The 5,506-nt window shown below is 34.2% G+C and overlaps 2 long non-coding RNA genes across 3 annotated transcripts; one reads left to right on the plus strand and one right to left on the minus strand.

Annotated features, from left to right (window-relative positions):
- Positions 1–661: 661 nt before the first annotated feature.
- On the plus strand, positions 662–2,629 carry LOC125210836. The gene is made up of 3 exons (XR_007174410.1): positions 662–920; positions 1,312–1,516; positions 2,365–2,629. It is a non-coding gene; the product is annotated as an uncharacterized LOC125210836 (long non-coding RNA).
- Positions 2,630–3,386: 757 nt separating this feature from the next.
- On the minus strand, positions 3,387–5,274 carry LOC125210614. Of its 2 annotated transcripts, XR_007174384.1 has the most exons (4): positions 4,979–5,274; positions 4,570–4,644; positions 4,206–4,246; positions 3,387–3,811 (listed from the first exon to the last, which is right to left on the minus strand). It is a non-coding gene; the product is annotated as an uncharacterized LOC125210614 (long non-coding RNA). The 2 variants fall into 2 exon arrangements; XR_007174385.1 differs by lacking the exon at positions 4,206–4,246.
- Between the last annotated feature and the right edge of the window lie 232 nt (positions 5,275–5,506).

The raw sequence follows: 5,506 nt of genomic DNA on the forward strand, positions 1-5,506 counted from the left end.
CAATCATAAAAAATTCGCAAGGGTAAATTTACGCGGACTGCAACATCCAATACTCTAGACTGCAATATCCAATACTCTAGACTGCAAGGTGACGCGGCTGCTGCAATATCCAATACGCTAGACTGCAATCTATAGATTGTTACTATTGCAGTCTAGCATATATAATATTGCAGTCTAGCGTGGTGTCACAGTATCATTTTAAAAGTGTTGTCATTTTAACGCACCCCTTGTGGAGTATATTGTTTGGAATTTTTGTTTAATATTTAGTGGGCTTTTAGTGTGTTGGATTTTGGAGTATAATTTAGATTTCAAAAAGTAGTATTATAAAACTATGTAATCAATTTATAGTAGTACATCTTTCTATTAAATACACTTTTTAATTTGAATTTTTAATTTCTTGGACTTTGTATAAAATATATATATATAGGGGCACACTATGGTGCCACAATGTTTAGAGTGACAACATACCACCAACATCAGCCATAGGATATGGAAATCTAACGCCCAAGATTAAGTTTCGCGACATTGCTGTCTAATGTATTACGAATTGCTGTCGGGGGCATTTTAGTCATTTCATAAATTTTAAAATTAAATCAGATTTGGGGATATTCCTCTCAATCACGCCATTCTCTACATTCCCTCTCTCCCTCCTTCTCTCTTTCTTCACACCGCAATTAATCTTCTTCAACCCTCAAACAATCGATAGAAACCCTAAAATTCTGAAAATCTCACACAAAATCTGCCGCCTCCGCCTCTACACCGTGAATCGGTGATTTCAGCCAAACTACTTCGAGATTGGCGATTTCCAGCCACAACTACTTCGAGAATCAGCGAATTTCAGCAATTCCGAATGCCTCTATACCACTCAGCCAGTAATCGCCGAAATTAGTCCACCGTCGACGTTTCTGAGAATATTGCTGGTTTGTTTATGCAGATTAATGAATGTGTTTATCGATTTTTGTTTGATGTTGCTGAGAGATTAATATTCCTACAATCTATGCCTTGTTTAATATTGATTTGTGTTTTTGTGAGAGATTTATGGTTTGGATCTGAGGTTTTTCTGAGATTTTGGTTGATATTTTGGGGAACATAGATGAAGCTCGGTTAGGAAACCCTAGATCAGTGAGCTACGCTCACTGTAACCAAGCCATGTGAGATCGTTTTTTGGTTGATTTAGATGATTTGTGGATGGTTTGGTTGACAGGAGATGATTTGGTTGTTCATTAGTTGCTATATTGTATCCACTGCATTTTTTAAAAATGTTGCTTGTTTGGTGGCCAATATTTGATTCATATTCTTGGTTTAATGCAGTGTAAGACAAATTAAAATGGCACGAAAAAGAATAAGATCACAGATGGAAGAAGAAGAAGAAGAAGAGTTTGAACATAACTCTAGAAGGGAGACATAAGAAGAAGTTGAAAACAACACTAGTAATCGAAATACGAATGAGGAGGAAGCTGAAACAAGCAGTATTTTAAACATTGATGAAGAAAAAAGAGAAATAAAGGAGGTTTAGGTATTGTGATACATCTTGCAGTTTTGATGTTATATATTGCTATTGCTTGTTATATATTGCAGTGCATCATTTAAAGTATTGCAGTATTGTTGGACTCTCTTCTCGTTTGTAGTTGGTGTTGATAGGAATTCGTTTTGAAAATGTTATTTCGTATTGTGCTTATCGAACTTTGTCAATTTTTGCTTGATTTTGCAATGCCTGTAGCCTTTTTATGGAACATTATGCAGCGATTTAAGCATCATTCGTTCAATTTCGGTTCTGTTTAATGTTGTTCTTATTTTTTTGGCGATTTCTGTTATGAAGTTGACATTTGGGTTCAATCCTGTGACTACTCCTACATCTTGCAGTATTGTGTAACATGTTTGCATATGTGCGTGAGATAGTAATTTTAAACATGAATGCACTTGATAATATTGGAGATTGCAGATTAATGTATATGTGAATGTAGTGTAATGAATGCAGATGCATATTGCAGTGGATATGAGTTTATATTGCAGTACTTTGTTGTATAGATTGCAGTATTTGGTTATATGGATTGCATATCTGAAACAAATTAATTTGTTGACATTACATTGCTTATTGCAGTGCATCCGAGTCTATATTGCAGTATTTTGTTATACGGATTGCATATTTGAAACAAATTATTTGCATATATTTAGATTACAATACTTTGTTATTTGGCATTGCAGCACACTATTAAATACATGTGTACGATGTTGTGCAACATGACATTCCATTTTTGTATACATTTATCCTTGCAGTATTTACACTAGTTGGTTGCATATTAGTGTATATGAAAATGCAATATTAAAATGATCTAATGATTGAAATACTCTTCTACGTAACAGTGATGGTGAAAGTAAACAAGGGAGTGAAGGCCCTGCTCTTTCGAATGTCACCAACATGTTTACCAGTGTAATGCATTGTCATGAATATTGCGACAAAACACTTTGAGGAGGCAAAAGAGAAGAGACCGATAGATGTTGAGAAGATGGTCGCGGACTACAAGAAATCGTCGTTGAATGAACTTCTTTTATCTTCAAACAATAGGTTTAGTTTCAGTGTTAGTTTTTGGTGTAAATGAATTGACTAATGTTATTATTTATTGAATACTCGTACTTAAAAATCTGATAATTTTATCGTGGTGTAGACATTTTTGGTCACATAATTTGAATGCTCATTGTTGCATAGTTGTTAGTTGTCCGATAACTGTATAATGTTTGCATGCATAAGATGGAGTAGTCAGCAATTCATTAAGTTCTGTACTGCAATACGTATGTTTGCAATGCAATTATTAGGAAGCAGTATTTAATTAATGAGAATGAAAATCTTGCCACAACATTATAGAATTACAAAAAAAAAAAAAAATTATTGTGTTGTGCAAGCCAAGAAGTAATTCAAACACTGCATGCCACAAAGCTATAATAGGCAATACGACAAGACTTGTAACTGCAAATACTACTTGGTAACACTGCAATATTTATAAAGTAAAACTGCAATCTTGTAATTGTATTATGAAAAAGTAATACAAATAAAATGTTCAAGTACTATGCAATATAGGAGTCATCCTTTACACCAATCAAAAGCCAGTAAAATATGGAATGCTCGTTCAGTGTCATGCGATATACAATACTTAACCAAGCAATATGGAATTTATAATCCGTATCACATAACAGAAAATATTAAATTTAAATTAAATTAATCATGTACAAATTCAAATATCCTTCTGTGTAATGGAATGTTTATATTCCTATAATAAAAAATCCAAATCGAGAGGAAAAACTGAAAATCGAGAAAATCGAACGGGAACAAGTACAATAAATTAATATGTGCACAACAAATACTACTTGGTCACAGTGCAATATGTTAATCATGTGCAAATTCAAATATCCCTTATGTGTATTGGGATGTTTATATTCCTACAATCAAAAATCTGAATTGAGATGAAAATATGAAAATTCAAAAATTGAGAAGAAAAGCTTCAACGGCGAGAAGCCGCGAAGACAAAAATCGAGCAGGAAAATCGAGAAAAACCCTCCAAATTGAGAAGAAAAGGTGTGATGGTAAAAACTGCAGGAAAACCATGAGAGACCTCGACGTCTCTCACTTTCCCCTCGGCGTCCGTACCCTAACCAGAACCCTAGCCCTCCAGCGCCTCAATTCCTCCACCGCCGATTACCTCCAGCTCCGCTCCTGCCGCCCCCACAAGCTACCGCTCCTCAAGCAATACCTCCAGGATTCCCCCAAACTCACACCTCCCAAACAGGGCATCGTTTGTAGAACTACTTCCCAAACCTGCAATCGAATGCAATTAACCATATGGTGGACTGCAATATATAACACATAATGCAGCAATCTGGTAAAAAACAAGGTATCCATAAGAACTTAATAGAAAAATTAATCAAAACGAATTTGAACAACAATCAATAAGTTCATGAAAAAAAAACTCAATTCATAGCAAATAACATGTAATTTCAACACAAATCAAAACATACTTAACTGAACAACTTCTAATCAAAGCCAACAAAGAAGGTGGAGCAATAAGAGCATCACATAATTGCTTCAATGGAAAAATAAATTGGAATCAAGTAATGACTACAAAACCAACAACAACGACAAAACATAACACGTGTGCAAAAATAAATCAACAGGGGAACATGGAAATCAATGCATGTATAGATGCAAATACCTGTTCTATGTAATGCGATATATACTGCATAACTAAGCAATCTGCCACAACATAGTATAATGAGAAAAATGAAGATGACAAAATTGATTCAATGGTAAAAAAAAATTGAAACCAACAACGAAATGCACAACGAAATATTGAAACCAACTGCAAAAATTGAAGATAACTGAATTAATTCAATTGATGAACACAGAATATGGACAAATTTGATTGAACAACAACATCTACAAATACTTACAAAATCGCGACAACTTAAATTAATGACAAAAAATTGAATCTGTGTCAAGGATTACACAACACACATATCATGAAAGTTACCCTATCGCGGAGATTACAAAATCTGCAAAATTAGGGAAATGCTTACCTTCTGCAAAAGTACTAATCTCTAAAGCCGAATCAAAGCCGAATCAGTTCAGATAGTATGGACTGCAATATACGACTATATAAACAGCAAGATGTAAAACAACAATTAGTAGATAGAAACTACATAAAACAGAGCAAGATGTAAAACAACAATTAGTACATAGAAACTACATAAAACAGAAACATAGTATTGCCATAAAATCACAACATGCATATTCTGCCTAATTCCTTAAATCTACTGAAACAGAACAATGCTCAACCAAAAACTTCTCATCAACCAAAATCACAAACTACCCTTTAACCAAAAAAAAAAAAACTCGCCAACCAATCATAATAAAAACAATCTGAATCTGAATATGACAAATCCACAAACAATCTGAATCGAGAATTAATAATCTAACAAAGCTCACCTTCTAGAAAAACATCCATGTCAAAGTTGAATTGATTCACCCATATTCAAACGATTTTGTGAATGAATTGCAGAGAGCACAAAAATCGATTGCACAAGTGCTGTAATTGCAAGAAATCGCTGTCAATTCTGGAGGAATCAAATTTAGGTCAATTGAACCGATGGTGAGATTGATAGCTAGAATTGAGATGACCTCAAACTGGATTGAACATGTGGCGTGTTATTTGGAGCTAGATATTGCAGGATCGAGAATCAAAATCAAGATTAGTTGGGTGATTTGCAGAATCTAGCGTGAAATTTGGGTTGAGAATGATAAGAAAATTTGCAGAATGATAAATTTAGGCGTGAATGATGAAGATGAATTAGAAAAGAAAATTCCTATTATGCCCTCCAGTCTTTTAATTTGATTAAACAAAAATAAAATGAGCTGCCACATGGCAGCTTAGCAACCGTCCGATTTCCAGATCCTAGGGCCCCTAATGGTGGTATGGTGTTATATTAAATGATGTTGTCATTTTAACACACCCAT

The sequence above is a fragment of the Salvia hispanica genome, chromosome 3, assembly GCF_023119035.1.
Source record: "Salvia hispanica cultivar TCC Black 2014 chromosome 3, UniMelb_Shisp_WGS_1.0, whole genome shotgun sequence".
Taxonomy (NCBI): Eukaryota; Viridiplantae; Streptophyta; class Magnoliopsida; order Lamiales; family Lamiaceae; genus Salvia; species Salvia hispanica.